A 20164-nucleotide genomic window follows, 5' to 3' on the forward strand; every position below is an offset into this window, starting at 1 on the left:
ACTGCATACACACACACACGCACACACACACACACACACACATGCACGGGTGTAGATAAACACAGGTGTGCATACGTGTATATATCTGCACATATACATATACACACATATACGTAAAATGCCTTAGACCATACTTAGTGAAGATACTGGGGATGCAGGAGGCAAGCTTGGGGTGGCCCTGGTCCTCTTATTACCAGTGCCCACTCCCACCAATTGGCTCCCCAAATGACATTCTGATGGGCAGACAGGGCTGATGAAAATGTTGAAGGCTGGGTGATATTTAAGAACAAAAGAATTTCAAAGTGTTTTGCTTATGTGAATGATATTATCATGAAGTGCTACTGGCCATGCCATCTTATTATTCTTTTATGTTTATAATCTCTCTTCTAAGCTGAAGCCCTCCCTCAACTCATTTCCTCATCATTCCCTAGGGATGAGGAGAAGGAATTACTATCCTCATTTCACAAATGGGGACAATGAAGCAGACAAAAATTAAAGGAACTGCCTCAGGGTGAATTGGTTGTAGAGCTAGATTTAAGCCCCAGATTTCTGGGAGAGGCTCTTTCTAGCAGACTACAGCAGACCCTGGGGCTGGCCCCAAGTCAAATTATGAAGTGGTTCCAGAGATACTAATTTGCTCATCAGTTTATTCATTTACTCATGAAGCATTTACTGAAACTCTATCGCGCCCACATTTCTGTGCAAGGTGCTTTGATGGATAAAAATGAAGCAAAAGAAAGTCATCCACCAGTTGGTAGTGGATTAACCCCATACTTCTTTCTCCATGCCCTGGCTGGTCAAGTATCCAGCATATTTGCAGTTCAGGAGGTTCCCATCCTCACTATGTCCCCCTTTCAGCCTCAGGCAGGGTAGGAAGAGCCTCAGAAGAACCAAGGGAAGAGCAGATGTCTGATCCAACCACCCCAAACCCTGGTGAAGGGAGGGCTGCAGCGTGTGACAGTGTTAGTCTCGTGTCTGAAGGTTCTAGGCGCATTATTGGTTCTACCCTTTCCACTGTTATACTCCTCAGACTTGTGGTTGCTTCCCCCGTTCATGCAGAGGTTGGGAGGGGCTTGACTTTTTGTGTGAGTTCTCTAAATTTGTCATCTTTTACATTCAGGTGCTTTGGGCAAGTCTTGGCTGCCATGACTCAGTTACAACTCTATCTATATTCTTGATTCTTTGGTGGTTGGCCCCTTACCAAACCTAAAAAAAAAAAAAAGTGCAAGAAGAGGGAGGAAAGACAGGCCCTGGTTTATGGCCTAGGTTGTGCAAACTCTGGCACTATGGGCACCTTGTTAATCTGAAATATCTTGTGCTACTTTCTATACTGGCTGGACACTGGGGCCAGCCAGGTGCAGAGTACAAATCACATTGGTTGAAGGGAGCACATTACAGATGATTTCCTTTAAAAATATCATTCTCCTTTTGTATTTCCCTATTTTGCTGTGAGAACAACCAGGCATTTCATTGCCAGGAACATCTGTGTTGGAATTGTATTTGGAGTCCTAACAAAGCCAAGTTTCTTAAAAGCAGCTTCCCTCTGTCCAGATGGCTTCAACAGCCTTGACTGAAGAGGTGGAACAGGTAATGTGGGAGAAGGATAGGAAGAAGCAGGAGAGAGAGGTAGAAGGATAGAGAGAGGGAGAGAAGAGGAAGAAGAATAGGGAAAGGGGGAGGGAGAAAGATGAGAGAGGGAGAAGCAGAGGGAGAGAGGGAGAAAGAGGAAGAGGAAGAAGGGGGGGATAAAATAGGCATCTCAATTTCTTATTGCTTTTAAAGATTATGTCCCTGTGTGACTCTTGTCCCACTAGGCTGGCTCCAAACCTCACTTGCCCTTCTCCAGTGTCTTGCTTTGAGGGAGAGAACAAGGGTTTTCCCAAGTTCCTCCCAGCCTAGAGTTTCTTAGTGAAGGGATCCTAGTTCCAGATAATTGATGATTCAGGATGAGAGTTCAAGTAGAAGACAAGGGCTGGCTGGATAGATAAATCGGGGAGTCGTATATATAACTGCAGACATATTTCTCCCAAAGGCAAAACTTTTACTTATTGAACTGTTTGACAAATATTTATTTACCTCTCTTTTTAAAAATTAACTTATTTTTAATTTATGGAGAAATATTTATTAAGAATCTATGATTGTCATATTCAACATTGGGTATATAATGATAAAATAAAGCAGTCCGTGCCTTCAGGGAGTTGATAATCTGTGTGAGTCTGGAGCTCAGAAGAGAGGATAGGGTTGGTGGACATGATTATTTTAGAGTTATTTACATGAAAATAATTGAATCCATAGGAGCTAATCTCACTGAGGGAGGGTGAATGGGTGGCAATATGGTTCAGTAGATGGCTGGATTTGTAATCAGAGTACCTGGAGGTGAATCATGGGTCAGATGCTACCCAGGTGACCTTGGCCAAGTTTCTCATTAAATGAGGGAGTTGGACTTCCAGTTCTAAAACAATGATCCTATAAGAGGGCAAATCAGATCTGCCCATGTATAAGTGTGACACGAGGTAGAATATGAGATGTGTAAAGCAGTGGTTCAGACAAAGCGCTCTGTGAAATTCGAGTAAGGAGAGATCAATTCCAGTTGGAAAGATCAGGAAGAGCTAATAATTAGCAATTTCAGCACCTAGGGCAGGTTGCTTGGGGCAAACAAAATGAAATGTGCCCTTAAATCAACTTTATGTTTCAGGCTTTGAAAATAACATAAGAATTAATAAAGGCAAATTAGTTGAATGGGGAAGAGAATTTGTTACTAGAGTGGCTTCAGGGCAGAATCTCAGCGTTGTGAGGGACCTTGGAGGCCGGCTGCTCCAGACTGTGCCTGGCCAACATTTCCTCCCGCCCATCGTACAGGAAGAAAGCTAACACAAAGATGAATATGCATCCTGTCTGCAGGAAAGTGTTAATACTTGCAGAGAGAGGGTGAGACAGAGATTGGTCTGCCTGGAATGATGATGGGAAGGCAAACCTAGGGAGGGAATCAGGTGGTGTGTGGAGAGTTGAGGATTTTTTTTTATGGAATAGAGGAACAGAGAAAAGGAACAGTCTGCTCCCTCCACGGTCATCATCCCCACTCCTTGGATAGTATCTAAACTCACCTTGCCCTGAACAATTTCTACTCCGCTGAACGAGTACAGGTGTTAAATTTTTGTATCTTCCAGATGGTACAACCCCAGTAGCCCTGGGCTAGTTATACTTATATAACCTGCAAAGGTGACATGGAGGGTGTGGCAGGGAGGGATTTTATCAGTCAGAGGTAGGTAAAGGGCATGTGGTATAGATACAAAATCACGCTTTAGAATGTAGATTGAAATATGAATTAGGAACATAGTGATATCGGCAAGGTCTGGAATTAATATTGTCTGTCTGCCCCCCACTCCCATCACAACCTCCCCCCAAGCTTTCAAATGATTCAGAAATATTGGCACATTTATTCATCCTTATACCAGGAAGGTATCAAAGACAGGCTTTTTCATCCTTTACATTTTAGATGGGAAACCAAACTCATGTAGAAGTAGAATAATTTTAAAATAAAATTAAGCTCCATTAAAAGGAAACAAGGTGGTGACAAATTAAAATGATGATAACAAGTGAATAAACGTCCAGTAGCTTTGGGACTATACTCCTAGATAAACATGAGAATTGTCATGCTGGGTCAATCTATGGCTCAGCCAGCCTGGTATCCTGTCTCTAGCAGTGATGGTTAGGTTTTTTGGGGTTTTTTTTAATAGGAAAGATCTTTTTGACAAGGTGCTCACTGACATCCAGATTATCCCTTTGGGGATGGCAATAGGTAAGAAAAATGCAGGAGTTTTTTGCTTGTCACAAACACATAAAAAGACACATTCCAGTGTTTCATTGTGGTGTGGAGGTGGTTCTGGTTTTGCAAAAGCTGTGCTAGGAGATGCTAAACTCTAGAGCAGGGGTTCTTAATGTGGGGTTGTGGACAGATGTCAGTGGGTCCATGAACTTGGATTGGGAAAAAAAACCCTACATCTTTGTTTCAATATAATTGTTTTCCTTTTTAATCCTATGTGTTTTTATTTTATGAATTTAAATACATTACTTTGAGAAGGAGTCCACAGGTTTCACCAGATTAGCAATGGAGTCCATGATGCCAAAAAGGTGAAGAACTCCTGAAATCCAGAGGGTCTTGCTAAGCTCAAAAGACTTCTACTACAAGTCCAGTTATAGGTTATATCTGTGATCAATGAATTTTAGATTTCGAGTTGAAAGGGACTTTAGTTCGATTCTCTCATTTTACAGAGATTTGTCACAGGTCACTCAGTATATGAATTAAGGTTATCTGACTCCAAATCTTTCCAGTGGTCTGGGGAACAGTCCATCAACAAACATTTATTGAGTGCCAAGCACTGTCCTAAGCACTCTGGATACAGAGAAAGGAACAACCTACTCCTCGCTCCTCAAGAAGCTCAAGGTCTAATGGTGGAGAAACATAAATATCACTATGTACAAACATGCTATCCACAGGATAAACTGAAGATGACCAACAGAGGGAAGGCCCTAGCACTAAGGGGGAGTGGGAAAGGCTTCTTGTAGGAAGTGGAATTTTGGCTGGGACTTGAAGGAAGCCAGGGAGGGCAGGAGATGATAGAGATGAGGAGGGAGAGAATTCCAGGCACGGTAGACAGTCAGCAAAACTGCCCAAAGATGAGAGATGGGGTGTCATGTGAGAGGAAGAGCAAGGAAGCCCATGCTACTGGATCACAGAGTACATGAGGGGAATACTGTATAAAAAGAAAGGAAAGGTAGGAAGGGACTGGGTTTTGAATGCCAAATAGAGGATTTTATATTTTATCCTGGAGGTGTTAGGGGGCCAGTGGGGTTGACTGAATAAGAGAGGGAGGTGACATGGTCAGGTCTGCACTTTAGTTGAGTGGAGGATGCACTGGAGTAGAGAGAGACAAGGCAGAGAGACAAGACAGCAGATATTGTAGTAGGTCTCATAGTAGGAAATGAGGGCCTGCTCCAGGGTGGTAGCAGTGTCTGAGGAGAGCAGGAATCGTATATGAAAGATATAATGGAGGTAGAATTGGCAGAACTTGGCAACAGATTGAATTGGAGGAAGGATGGGAGACAGAGTGAGGAGCTGAAGGACGACATCTGGATTGTAAGCCAAAGTGACTGAGAAGATGGCGGTGCCCCAAACAGAAATAAGAAAATGAGAAAGGAGGAAAGGCTTGGAGGGAAAGATAATGAGTTCAGTTTGGGACAAGTTGAGTTTCAGATATCTACAGGACATCCAGTTTGAAATGTCTAATAGACAACTGAAGATGCAAGATCAGAGGTCAGGATGAGAGATTAGGACTGGATAAGAAGATGTGAGAATTATTAGCAGAGAGATAATAATAGAATCCATGACAGCTGATGAACTCACCAAACAAAACAGTATAGAAAGGGGAGAGAAGAGGGCAGAGAACAGGGCCTTGTGGGACACCCACAGTTAGCGGGTATGACCTGGTTGAAGATGTAGCAAAGGAGGCTTAAAAAGGAGAAATTAGACATGTAGGAGGAGAAAAAAAAAACAGTGTCATGAAAACCTAGGGAAGAGAGTATCAAGGAGAAGAGGGTAATAAAAATGTCAAAGGCTGTAGAGAAGCCAGAAGGACTGAGAAAAGGACATCAGATTTGGAAATTAGGAGATATAGTAACTTTGGAGCAAATAGTTTCAGTTGAGTGGTGAGCCTGGAAGCCAGACAACAGAGAATTAAGAAAAGAAGGAGAGAAGAGGAAGTAGAGGCATCAATTCTAGATAGCCTTCTCAAGGAGCTCATCCCCCGATGGTTGGCCACCAAGTGATGAATCGTTTTAGCCACAGGCATTCACTAAATCATTTACTGCATCGATGGAGGGCTACCCATATTTGAAGCATTAAAATTACAGCTCATTTGAAATATTGAAGCAAGTTAATACATTCGTTGTAAATAAGATTACAAGTCTGGGTCAACCACCTTGCCCACGGTCATGGAACTAGACAGGGATAGAGCAGGAGCACGTGGTTCCCAGGCCAGTATTCGCTCCATCTATTAGAATGCATCATTTTATTTTATTCTTCCCTGGAGGGCCACTATAGTAGAGAATATTAAAAGGCAATAATTAGCCTCACATTGTAACATCCTTGACTTCAGGCTAGCTTTATCAAGGATGTGGCAGGAAAAGGTCAGTTCTGTCCTCTGAGAGAACTACAAGCCGAGTGGGTCATGGAGTTCCTGCAGGCAGGGAAGATGATATCTAGGGAGCTTGCTACATGCTAGTGACCGGGGGTGGGGGACAGCAATTTATTACCTTATTATTAAAAGCCCTTGTATTATCTGTCTATAGCACCCGAGGCAATCTGTCTCAATGTGGGACACCAAGAATAGCTACTCCAGACTCAAGCTGCAATGTGGGTTCACATTCACTTATAACCATAACTCATTAGCCCCCACTGATGTGTTTACTTTTCTTCTAGTCAACCAGAGGACACAATTAGTTCAAAGCAAAGGCATTTAGCAAAATAGCATCATAAGAAAAATCACAATAGAAGATTCTTTTTATAACCCTGGGATATATTTTCTCATAAATACCTATATCATTAATAAGAAAAGTGGGCAGGGATAGGAACCAGGTCTGAGGGACACACATGCAAGGAAAACATGTTGCTGAAGTAATTCATGTTTCTGATGCAGGACAACCAATGTTCTGCTCACTTCACTCAGCATCAGTCCATACAAGTCTTTCCAGGTTTTTCTGTAAGCCTGCCTGCTCATCATTTCTTACAGCACAATAGTATTACATTACATTCACATACCACAACTTGTTCAGCCATTCCCCAGTTGATGGGCATCCCCTCAATTTCCAATTCTTTGCCACCACAAAAAAGAGCTGCTATAAATATTTTTGCACATGTGGGTCCTTTCCCTTTTTTATGATCTCTTTGGGATACAGACCTAGCAGTGGTATTGCTGGATCAAAGGGTATATGTACAGTTTGGTTGCCCTTTGGGCGTAGTTCCAAATTGCTCTCCACAATGGTTGGATCAGTTCAAAATCCCACCAGCAATGCATTAGTGTCCCAGTTTCCCACATTTTCTCCAACATTTATCATCTCCCTTTTCTATCATATTAGCCAGTCTGATAGGTGTGAGTTGTTTTAATTTGCATTTCTCTAATCAATAGTGATTTAGAGTATTTTTTTCACATGACTATAGATAGCTTTGATTTCTTTGTTTGAAAACTGCCTGTTCATATCCTTTGACCATTTATAAATTGGGGAATGACTTATATTCTTATAAATTTGACTCATCATCCATCTTCTTCACACACATAAGGTCACCAGTATATTTAAGGTCTTCATGTAATAGCCTCCTAATTGGTTTTTCTGCTTCAGTCCTCTCTGTTCTTTAAAATGGGTTAAATGGGTGTTAAAGTTAAATTCTTAAAACACAAGTCTGACTGGGTCATTTGCCTATGCCATTAATCATAGGGGCTCCCTAGAATCAAATACAAACTTCTCTGACTGGCATTCAGAGCATCTTACAACCTGACTCCAACCTATCTTTCTAGCCTTATTTTTCATTATTTCTCTAAATTGGCTTTCTTGCTTTTCTTTACATGTGACAATCCATCTCCTATCTCTAAACCTTTGGATGGGTGGCCGCCATGTTAGTGCACTCCTCTCTCACTTCTGCCTCTCAGAATCCTTAGATTCCTTCAATGCTAAGTTCTACTTCCTGCGTGAGACTTTTCTTGAACCCCCTAGCTACTAATGGCTCCCTAGTCTACCTTCCCATCCCAAACCAATTACTTTGTTTTTTATTTTGTATGTATTTCTATGTGTATATATTTTCCTCCCAATAGAACATGATATGTTCCAAGTAGTGACAGCATTCACAACCTTAGCATCCACTTGTCCTGGGGGCTGGATCTGTATCAGTCAAATTGGTTTTCATTGGTTTTCATTGGTTCACATTAGTGATGACTGTTGGGCATTCAGCTGAATGTTTCTATTGTGCTACTGGATGGGTGGATCCTTGCTAGGATCTTAGTGTGATTTTTGCTCCTTGCTTCTGGGCTTTCTCTCTTCAGAGTTACCATCTGAACTTCAATGTGCTAGGTTATAGTGGCTAGAACCTTTCCCTACCAAGAGTGCTAAGGTACAGGGAAAAAATAAACTACCCCATGAGACTTTGAGGAAGTAAGGCTAGGACTTCAGTCCTAGAGGATCTGGGGTATTTGAGGGGAAAACAAACCAGACTTTCAGGCATAGAGGTAGACGAAAACTGGGGCAAGACCCAGCTACTGAATCAAGACACAAGGCTGGGCCTTAGTGATGAAAAACAAGCCAAAAGCCCAGTAATTAAAACTGGGATCCAAAGTCAGGATTGGAGCAATAGGAAGACTGACTTGATGCCAAGAGGGCAACCTATCCATTTCTCATTTCCTATGTTTGTCCTGCTTAGGAACAGGGTCAAACCTATGGGTAGGGGCTAGGTGGCACCAGTTATGGGAACCCAAAGGTTTCCAGGTCAGATAATCTAGCTAATTATTTCAGGAGGACACTATCACAGGGTTTGACACACTTAACCATCTCCCAGCTCTAGGCATTTCACTGGCAGTACCCCATGCCTGGAATATTCACTCTCCCTTTTCATCTCTGCCTCCTGGCTTCCCTTGGCTTCCCCCATGTCCCAGCTAAAATCTCACCTTCTACAGGAAGTTTTTCTCAATCCTTAGTGCCTTTTCACTGTTGATTATTTCCCATTCATCCTGGATATAGCTTTTTTGTAAATAGTTGTTGAATGCTGTCTCCCCCATTAGATTGTAAGTTTCTTGAGGGCAGTGACTGTTTTTTGCCTTTCTTTGTGTCCTCAGCACTTAGCACAGTGCCTGACTCATTGATGGTTAACTCATAAATGTTTATTGGCTGACTGACTTAATCGGACTCCATGTGACTTATTTTTTTTTCAATTTTTCATTAGAGGATGAATAACCAAGAAAAACTGAGGGTTCAATTTAGAATTATAGGATTCAGAGTTGGAAGGGGCCTTAAAGATAGGAGATGTAGGTTTAGAGCAGAAGGAATTTTCAAGGTCAACTAGTTCAAATCCCTCATTTTATAGTTGAGGAAACTGACACCTGAGAATACAGTGACTTGCCCAGTATCACATAGATAGTTATATTGCTAAGTTAAGATTTGAACCCACGTCTTTTGACTCTAGGGTTGTTTCCACTATAGCACACATCTCTTAAGAGATTTTTTTTTCAGGCACATTCAAATTGATGACTGAAATTTCTGAGCTCTAGAGAGCTAATGTTTTCTGCAAGATAAGAGTCTGCTTTTTAAGTGATAGGGAAAAAATTACGGGTATTTGTTTCAAATTTTTCATTTGATGTTGCAAGGAGGCATCTACTTTTTTCATTTTTTCTAGGTTTTGTAGATACTTAAAATGGGAACTTCCTAACACATTCCCTGTGCTGTCAGTGCTTTGTTTGGCCATGAAACAATTTATTTTTCTGCCTAGGGGACATCTTCAAATTTCTTGACTCTGCCCATAATGCTTTGTGGCTCCTGAGACCATTCTTCAAGCCTGTAATATATCCACACCATTTGTCTGAAGATATTTTCAAAGAGCTTTGTTGATCTGAAAATCTTAAAGAACTGAGAATGAAGCATGGTTTTAAACTTACACTGTGACTATTTTCTGAGGTTCTCATTTTGTTTATGGCCTTGAAGCCTAAATTAAGTGGAAACATAGTCTATCCAATAGTTCCATCATTGCCATAAATAATAAAGGAGATGGCTCTGTAAAGCACCTGAGGATTTTTCTTAAAGCTCTTAATAGCATACATGAAACCTTGTAAATTTAAAGTAATTAGTGAGAGAATCAGCCTGAATCAGTCAAAATTCTCAGTTATAGTATTTTGGAAATATAATTTTATTACTTCTGAGTAGATATCGAAGTACTCCTTCCTTCCCCCCAACTACATTAACAAAATATTAGTAAGTCAAAGTTCTTGGCATACTACTTTAATAGATAACAATGATTTGTAATAAACACATTCAATTAAATTTAACTGACATTTATTAAGTGTTTACTATGTGCAGGCACAATACTGGGATACCAAAATAAAACAGTTCTTGCTCTCAAAAAACATACACTCTGGGGGCAGCTAGGTGGCGCAGCGGATAGAGCACCAGTCCTGGATTCAGGAGGACCTAAGTTTAAATCCGGCCTCATACACATAAAAACACTTACTAGCTGTGTGACCATGGGCAAGTCACTTAACCCCACTGCCTAGCCAAAAACCAAACCAAACCAAACCAAACCAAACCACACTCTACTGGGAGAAATAGCATATATACAGATTAAGTGAAGCAAAGGTGTTATATAGGAAATGGACCATAAACTGAGCCTCAAATGGACTTTAGGATTCTAAGAGGCCAAGATGAAAATGGAATGTATTCCAGGTATGAGGAATAATTAGTGCAAAGCTATAGCAGTAGGAGATAGAATGTCATGTGTAGTCTATATAATTATTGTGAAGTCTACAATTAGTAGGGAGAGCCAGATTGTGAAAGGCTTTCAAATTCCAAAAAGGAGGGTTTTCACTTTATTCCAAAGGCATATATATAAGTAGATGCCGAATATATTAAAAATGAATATAAAGTAGTTTAGGGAGGGAGAATACTAGTAGCTGGGAGGATCGGCAAAGGTTTCACGTAGAAAACGTCACTTGAACTGTCTTGAAGAAAGCCAAAGATTCCAAGAGATGGCGATGAGGAGGGAGTGCATTCCGGCTTGGGGAAAAGCTGACCCAATGGTAGGGAGATGGGAGAGGAGTTGTAACTGACTCTGCTTTACCTTGTTTTGCCAATATAAGAATGTGTGAGGTCCTTTTATTGTCTGTACTTTCAAGTGACTTAAAACATCATTAAGGTTTTAAAAATGAGTGTAATAAAGTAACCTTTGGCATTTTTTTTAAATAAAGCTCATTGTTTACTTCATTTATTTATTTATTTTGGTGAGGCAATTGGGAGTAAGTGACTTGCCCCGGGTCACACAGCTAGGAAGTATTAAGTGTCTGAAGCTGGATTTCAACTCAGGTCCTCCTGATTCCAGGGCTGGTGCTCTATCCACTGCACCACCTAGTTGCTCCAACATTTTTATTACAATCAGATTACCCATCCATTTCCTCACCTATAAAATAAATAAAGGGGTTGGAATAGATATCTTCTAAGGTACCTTCCTGGGCAGTTAGATGGTGCAGTGCCAAGCCTGAAGTCAGGAAGATTCATCTTTGTGAGTTCAAATCTGGCCTGAGATACTTTTATCTGTGTGACTCTGGGCAAGTCTGTTTCTCAGTTTCTTCATCTGTAAAATGAGCTGCAGAAGGAAATGATAAACCACTTCAGTATCTTTGCCAAGAAAACGTCAAGTGGGGCCATGAAGAGTAGGACACAACTGAACAACAACAACAAAAGCTACTTTCCAATTCTAAATTCTTTTATCCTATAAATTTGGGTTCATTTTGTGATTGGGATGAACATTCCTTGAATGGTTTTTCATTTTCTTTGCTTTTTTATTTAGAATTTTATTTTTCCCCAATTACATATAAAAAAATATTAACATTCCTTTTCAAAACTGAGTTCCAAATTCTCTGCCTTCCTCCCTCCCCATCCCCCCTCACTGATGGTCTTTCATTTTCAATTACTCCAGCAGTTGAATATCCCACACATTTTTCAGGGAGATGTTATCTGATCTGAAAACATCTGCTATAGTGTGGACTATCTTCCCAAGTACTTGACTTCAAGCTTATTATAGATATCAGATGTTCTCAGAGATTGTGTCTTATCTGAGTATTACCAAACAAACAGCAGGCATTCCTGTGTATTCATAAACAACACTACTGGAAAACTTGCCATGCTCACTAATAGACCTTTCCATTAGCCTCCTGACACTGTCCATAACTTGGATAATACATGGGTGTTGCCCAATCCGATTCCTTAGAAAATTTTGACATTGATCATAAAACCTTAAATTTGTAAGGGTCGATAGAGGTCATCTAATCCATCACTCTCATTTTACAGATGAAGAAACTGAGGCCCAGAGAGGTTAAACAACTTGTCTTAGGTCATACAACTACTTAGTTATGGAGCCAGGATTCAAATTCAAGTGTCTTGACTCTCAAGAAGTGCTCTCTTTTTCATTCAACTATTCACTTCTTATAGATATAGCCGTAGTCAGTGATGTGCTGGCTGGATAGATCCTTAAACTTTCAGAGTGAACATTTACACCTTGGAAATCAGCAGATGCTTTAAATCAGGGCTAGATATAGGGTTGTGTTGATTGTCTAGACTTAAAAAAATAATGGGGAAAATATTAATAATGTGAGTTAAACTTGAAAGTGTACTGTGGGTATATTTCTTCCCTTCTGGAGGGCTGGTTGTTAAACATTTACCAGCACATTCCTGGCTGACTACTTTTCAGAGCTGGAGGAGTGTTCCCTTCATTACTTAAAAAAATAATTGCTTAGATTAAGATACACACCCAAAGCTGAGCTTACCCATAGTTGGAAAAGATGGTTGCCTGTGGGGTAAGATTTGAATGGCTCTGGGGAAGGAATCTGGTGATAAATTCAAAAGGAGTTGTAGGCTTCAGAAATGGTGCACTTGCAGAACTTGAAGAAATTCAGAAAATATATATAAGAAAATATAAAATAAGAATCCATGTAAAACAGATCAAATTAGATATGGAAACAATTCAACTTAAGAAATGGCGGTATGCTGCTGATAAAACTAGGCAGGTTTTTGCATCCCAGCAAGGGGACTATGCCTCCCTTAAAACCAAGGCATTAAGAAAGACCTAGGTTCTAATTTTTCCTCTGCCCCTAATTTGCTATGTGACCTCAGGTGAGTCATTTAACCCCTCTAGGCTCTGGATTTCAGATCCTATATTTGTAAAATGAGAGAAGTGGAATGCTATGGTGCCTTTTAAGGGGAAATTTAAGGCAAAAAAAAAGAAAAGAAAAGGGAACTTTATTTAATTCAACTAATATTGATTAGACATATAAAACCAAGCACTGTCCTAGGTGCTGAGAGGGACACAAAGATGAATAAAACATGGATACTGTGCTTTAGGAAATTACCATGCAGTTGGGATAAATAAAACATATTCACAAATAAATATAACACAGACCAGAGTATGAAAATAAATTACAGAGGAGTGAAAAAAGTGCTTTGAGTTCATAGGTGGCAAGCATCACTTCTGGCTAGGAGAAATGAGGGTAAGCTATACAAAAGAGGTGGTATGTCAAAAAGGATTTGAAAGATGGGAAGGGTTTTTTCCTTTTTATAGCATTTTTTCCAATTACATGTAAAGACAATTTTTAACATTAATTTAAAGTTCCAAATTTTTTTCCTCCCTTTCTTGCCTCCTTCCTCTCTAAGATAGTAAGCTATTTGAGGTAGGATATCTATAGCTATCTATCTATCTATCTATCTATATATAGATAGATAGATATATACATACACACACAAAATCATGTAAAACACATTTGACAGGAAGGATTTCAAGAGCTAGAGGTGTGTGTGCATGTGTGTGTGTGTGTGTGTGTGTGTGTGTGTGTGTGTGTGTATGTGTGTAGAGGAGGACATTTCAGGCATAGTCAGTGATGTAAACAAAGGTATAGTGGCAGAAAAACCTATGATGCTTTTAGGGAACAGAGGCTCCCTACCTTAAGGGAGGCAGGGAGAGTTAAGTATGGAAAGGGTCAGCTGAAGTCACATCGTGGGGGGTCTTGAAGAAGGAGAGCTTTGAGGATAATCACACTGTGTACTAGGAAGATGATATAAGGTATTCATTACTCTAAGAAGTGGTACAGGCTAAAATTATAAATAGATTCAAGAAGGATTTAGATAAACTCATGGATGACAGACCTAGAATAGGTTATTATGAGAAACTAGGGATCTTTGAAGGGACATCATTAACCTCTGAGTTTGATATCAAGGAAGTCAACTATCCCCTTAAACAACAGTTTAAGGTGTTGCTGTCAAAGACTGAAGAAGGATGCTGGACAGACTATTATGGTTCTGACTCAGGGTTCTGGGGATTCTCATGTTCTTAGGAAATGTGGGATAGCAAACAGCTTTTCTGTTCCTCTAAGGAAAGGATAAGGCAGAATGTGTCAGCTGCAGCAGCAGGAAGATTTTATGCTAGACTTAAGAAAGGTCTTCCCAACTGGAGGGGTTCAAGTATATGATGACAAAAAAATCAGAAGATTTCTTCTCTGGAGAGTTAAGGAGGGGGTAGACTATTATTTTTCCTTTTTAAAGATATTTAATTGTTATCTTTTGTTTTTACATGACCTATCACCTTCATTTTCAAAATACGCTGTTATCCATGCTGAACAAGCCACTTCTTGTAACCCAGAAAAATTTAAAAGCAAGAGAAGGGGGGGGAAGCAACATGTCAGATGAGTCTGACAGTACATGCAATTCTCCACATGTGTTGTCTTTCCCCTTCCTCTGGCCTCTGCAAAGGAGGGAGGGAGGCATATTTTCTCAAAGCATCTTTGGGGATAAGCTTGGACCATTTCAGTTCAAGATAGCTTAATAGAGTCCTGCCTGAAAGCAAAGTAATATAGGACCATAGGAAAAATGGTATAGTAAAGAGGGCCCTGGACTTGAAGTGCAGAAGACTTGGGTTCAAATCCTGCCTCAGATACGCAATATCTGTGTGACCTTAGGCAAGTTATTGAACCTCTCATTGCCTCAGTTTCTCCACCTATATAATGAAAGGCATAGATTTAGTGGCTTTTAAAGTCCATCCCAGTTTATATCTAGGATTTGAACTCAGGTCCTAATGAGGAAGCTGTGGGCCAGAGAAGCCATGTGATTAGCTTCAGGTCATAGAACAAGTTAATGACAGAGCATGGACCAGAAACCTAGCTTTAAAATTAAGCCTCAGATGAGACAACTGCTTCCAGCCCTTTAAGAATATCAGATCCTACCTACAGGGAAGGGAGGACCAGCTGGCTGAGAAAGTCAGAGTTTATTACAGTCTTACCAAGAGTATGTTACCAAAGTTCTGCTTTCTTAGGAAGGAAAGCCACTCCTAATTATCCTGTATACACACAAAATTGGAGGTTGGTGGGGGGGAGAGGGGGTTGTTGTGCTAAATTATACCAAGGTGGGGGAGAGGAAGAGAAAATGGCAAGTATGAACAAAAACTGACTAAATGTTTCATGAGCTAAGATCAATTTTCTGAGAGCCCAAACGACCAATTATTTTTGAACAGATTCATCTTTTGGTATTATTTTAAATGCTGCCAATTGGTTAAATTTTCATTCTGTTTATAGAGAACTGTAATTTGTGAAACAGGAAGAATTTCTCAAGAACAGTAGAAAGCTCAGCCAAATAGACACAGGTAGGGTTAGTGATAAACTGATGGACTTAGAAGCAGGAAGCCATGGGTTCAAATCCTGCTCCAGATACATACTAGCTGTGTGACCTTGGCCAAGTCACTCAACCTTTGTCTGCCTCAGTGTCCTCAACTGTAAAATGAGGATAATAACAATACCTGCTCTGAGATAACATATATAAGTAGTTTACAAACTTTAAAATGATATATATATATATATGTTATCTCAGTCACCTGTTGAAAGGTGACCAGACAAGAGAATCATGAGACCCACAACGATCTGTGTGACTCTTTGGACAAGGAATTTAGCTTCCTGGGATTGCAGCATCATAAATTCAGAGCTGGAAGGAATGTCAAAGGTCACTGAGTCACATACCCTTATTTTCCAGATAAATGATTTGCCCAAGTTTACATATAGTCCAACTTCAAAAGAGGTTGGATTCAAAGGTTCTCTGACTCAAGAGCCAGCACACTTTCTACTAATTCAGAACTCACATCAATATAGCATAAAAATGCGTACCAGCTACCTTGCTCACAACTCCGTTAGGTGATATAAGTATTACTGTCCCAGATTTACAGACAAGGAAGTTGAGGACAGAGGAAATTAGGTGACTTGCCCAGGATCAGATAATCTGTAAGTTTCTGAAATAGGATTCAAACCCAGTTCTTCCTGACTTGAGCACCTTATCTATAATTACACCTGGATTCTCTCTGGTCTTGCCTTCTCCTTCTTGCCCGCCACATTGCCCAGGCACAGGTACCCTTTCTCTCTATCCCTCTTTCAGGTCCTCTTTCCCCTTTTATTTCTTGTTTTTCTCACTAGAATGTAAGCTCTTTGAAGATAGGGACTCTCCCACTAATTTGTACTTTTATCTCCAGTGGTTAGCACAATACTTGGCTCATAATAAGCTAGTATGTAATAAACTCTCTCTCTTTGTGTGTGTGTGTGTGTGTGTGTGTGTGTGTGTGTGTGTGTCTTTCTCTCTCTTTCTCTCTCTCTCTCTCTCTCCCCCTCCCTCTCTCCTTCCCTCCCTCTTTTTTCTGAAAAAAATAAATCCAATCTCCTGTTGGTCAGTCAGTCAATAAACATTTATCAAATGTGTACTATATGCCAGGCACTGTGCTAAATGCTAGGGATTTAAAAAAAAAAGCCAAAAGATAATCCCTGCTCTCTAGAAGCTCACAATCTAATGGAGACAAAAAGCAAACATGTACAAACAAACTCTATACAGGATAAATAGGAAATAAATAAAAGAAGAAAGGCTCTAGATTTAAGAGCAGTTGGGAAGGACTTCTTGTAAAAGATGAGATTTTAGTTAGTAATTAAAGGAAGCCAGGGAAGTCAGTAGATGGAGATGAGGAAGGAGAGTGTTGCAGGCATAGGGGACAGCCAGAGAAAATGCTTAGAGCTGAGAGATGGAGTGTTATTAGGGAATAAGTTTTAAGAAGACTGGAAATTGGGGCAGCTAGGGGGTGCAGTGGATAGAGCACTGGCCCTGAAGTCAGAAGGACCTGAGTTCAAATCTGCCCTCAGACACATAGCACTTACTAGCTGTGTGACCCTGCACAAGTCACTTAACCCCACTGCCTAGCCAAAAAAAAAAAAAAAAAAAAAGAAGAAGACCGGAAATGTACAAGAGGACTAGGTTACGATTGGTTGATGCAGCTTGGGATTGCTGGGAACCCCGATTTGTTAGGATGTAGAGTGGTGTCCACCTGGAATGAATTCATGCACTCAAATCAACTTCCAGTCCAGGGGCAGTTTATTGTAACACCAATAGTAGCCAGCATGATTCCTAGTGAACCTGCAACTTAATTGGGGTGAAACTGATGCTTATATACAAAAAGGACAGTGAAAAGAATCTGGATGGGATTAGGAGGAGTAAGTAGTCTTGGAGTGGGCCAGGCCAATAGTAAAAGGAATGTCTAGTAAGCTAATTAAGTGATCTAGATGGGCAGGGGTGGGCCACATGCCTTGGGTGGAGGCACCAGTGATCTGGGCTACTTAAAAGTGTGGGAAAATTCTGAGACTGGGTTGCTTTCAAAGACACAGTCTTTTCCTTTTAGGGGTCCAGGTCTCATAACCCCATCAGGGCTTTGAAAGCCAAACAGAGCATTTTGTACTTGATCTTAGAGGTGATAGGGAGTCACTGGAGTTTATTAAGTGTGTGGGGGGATGGGGTGGGGGTGGGTGACATGTTCAGAATTGAACTTTAGGAAAATCTCTTTGGTGGCTGAATGGAGGATAGGTTGGAGAACGGGGAAAACTGAAAAACCCTATTATGTGTTTAGTCAGCTTTACAAAGTGAATTGCTGCAAGCTTCAGGCATTAGGAAGAACCTGAGAGGCAGAGTTAAAAACAATGACCTGCCCGGAGGAGCTTTGGAGGTGTCACTGAAAGCTTATGACAAGTAGGCACTGAGGAGTTGAAAAACAGACACTTGGCAAAGCACAGCTACCTTTTGTGTCAAACTAGTAGAAATAAAAAAGCCCAATGGTAGGGAAAAGGGCTTATTCAAAAAACGGAAAAAGAACCCAAGCATGGAGTCTCAGGTTCCTGAATTCAGAGACAACAGGTAGAGATCTCTACCCATCCAACTCTCCACCTTCGTGTCAGCTGGCTCAATCCCCACTCCCTCCCAAATGACTTTTTACCTCCTGACAATGAAAATTCCCTTTAGAGAAGGCAAAGTCTTTATTCCACATTTAGAGAGAAAGCCAAAAATGCAAAGGCTCCCAGGGAAGGTAATAGACTGAGACTCATACATGCTAACAAGTGTATTTGGACATTAGAGTCTTTTTTAGAAATGAATGTGGAGAGGAGGAAGGATGAAGGCAACTAGATTCATAGCTGGGAATTCTGGTACCTGAGACAAATTCAGCTGGGAAGGCCAGGGTGGTCAGTTTTCAGCAATGATGCTATGGGTCCTCAGGACATGGTCAGGAGTGGGAGGACAGGGATCAAGCATTAAGTGCCTATTATGTGGCAGGCACTGTGCTAATTGTTGTACAAATATCTCATTTGATCCTCACAATAACCCTGAAAGGTGGGTGTTATTAATATCCCCATTTTACAGGAGAGAAAACTGAAGTTAGGTGACTTGCCCAAGGTCACACAGCTAGTAAGTGTCTGATACAAAACACTGAACACAGTTTCTTTCTGATTCTAGGCTTAGTGCTCTATCCACTGTGCCACCTAACTACCTCTGAAAGAGTAATTACTTCCCAATGTCCCACCTTCCTCAAATAATCAGGCATCTTGGCTGCCAAGTATGAAGAGACAACTGACTTTAGCACCTAGTTATGAAAAATGATTTGTTAAAATAGGAAGCTACACCATGGCACTCTTTCTGGGGGCCGGGTTTCTGGGGGGCAATCTCTTCAGAGCCACCTTCTTGTGTTCCAAGGTTTTTGTCTCCTCTCTTGAGCAGTATTTTGTCTCAAATCCTTCCCTCCCCAACGAAATAAATGAGGATGCCTCAGTTGCTGCATTCGTGGTTCTGGACACAGGTATGAACAATCTTAGTCATGGCTTGGGAAGGGGGACAACAGGACGGAAACTCCAGTGAGTGGAGAGAGAGAGGGAGAGGGGAAGAGTGGGGGGGCATGCTCAATGAATGGCATTCCCCAGCTGAGAGCTATTCAATCATTGCCTCTCTCTTCTGCACCTAGCTGTCTGTCTTTATAAAGGTTTATCTTTTTTTTTTTTTCGAGGAAGGCACAGCTAGCTGGGTCTATAATTAATTCAAGAAAAAACCCTTACAGGTTGTATTAAGAGTGCCAAGACAGCGTGTTTAGTGGAAAGATCATTTTGATGTTTGATTTGGATCCAGAGAAGCAGGGTTTGGACCCTGGCTTTGCCACCCTCTTCCTGCGTGACTTTGGATAAGTCACTTAACTCCACTAGGTCTCAGTTTCCTCATCTGTAACATGGTCTGGAGTGACCTCTGAGGTCCCCTTCAGCTTTAAAGCTATGATCCTTACAAGATCACAGTTCTGAGAGTTAGGAAGGCCTTCTGAGCGTCTAACCCAAATCCCCCCATAAATTCAGACCCATTCTTTCTTTGCCTGTCATCAGGAATAATGAAAACCAGCTGCTCATCCCCATCCTTCATGGCATCTGAAGCCAGTTATTAAGGCTATCCTCTCAGCTTTCTTTTCTTCGAGCTAAATAAGTTCAGTTCCTTTTTCTCTTGGGGGCTGTTTCCCAACCCTTCCATCCTTTTCATTGCTTTCTGACAGGTCAATGTCCTGAGCACACCATGTGTCACTCGTATGTGAACATTAACACTTTGAAAGCAAGGTCAGGCTGGGAACATTTGTTGGTTGGTTGAATGGATTTTAGGGAGGGCTCTGGAGAGAAAGCCTCCATTCATTTGGAGACCAATTTGTCAAGGAAGACAGTTTCACTGGGTTCTGGGGTTTTTAGGACCCTTGGTTCCCTGAGGAAGGGTGGGTCCCTATACATGAATGGCAGCTGTTAAGGTAATGGATATTAGGAAGAAGTGTGCAGGTTAGTGGGTAGATAGTAAGACCTTGAAATTCTAGGATTTTAAGGTTTAATTATGATCCCAGGTCCCTACATCAACTAGATCTGTTACAACTTGATGCCATTTAACTGCAACTCGTCCTCCACTGCTATGTGATAATCACCCTTCAATTCAATTTAGCAAACATTGGAAATTAACAAATTTCCTGCTAAGTGGAAGACACTTTGCTAGGCTTGGTGATATAAAG

General features: G+C 40.9%; 1 long non-coding RNA gene across 1 annotated transcript in view; it reads left to right on the forward strand.

The window, feature by feature from the left end:
- Nucleotides 1-1482: 1482 nt before the first annotated feature.
- LOC110208389 (uncharacterized) overlaps nucleotides 1483-20164 on the forward strand; it is a 76261-nt gene continuing 57579 nt past the window's right edge. Inside the window, exon 1 of the long non-coding RNA XR_013485353.1 lies at nucleotides 1483-1587. This is a non-coding gene — a long non-coding RNA (uncharacterized LOC110208389). The remainder of the gene's footprint in view (nucleotides 1588-20164) is intronic.

The sequence above is a fragment of the Phascolarctos cinereus genome, unplaced genomic scaffold (genome assembly GCF_003287225.1).
Source record: "Phascolarctos cinereus isolate Bilbo 61053 unplaced genomic scaffold, phaCin_HiC Scaffold_3;HRSCAF=262, whole genome shotgun sequence".
Taxonomy (NCBI): Eukaryota; Metazoa; Chordata; class Mammalia; order Diprotodontia; family Phascolarctidae; genus Phascolarctos; species Phascolarctos cinereus.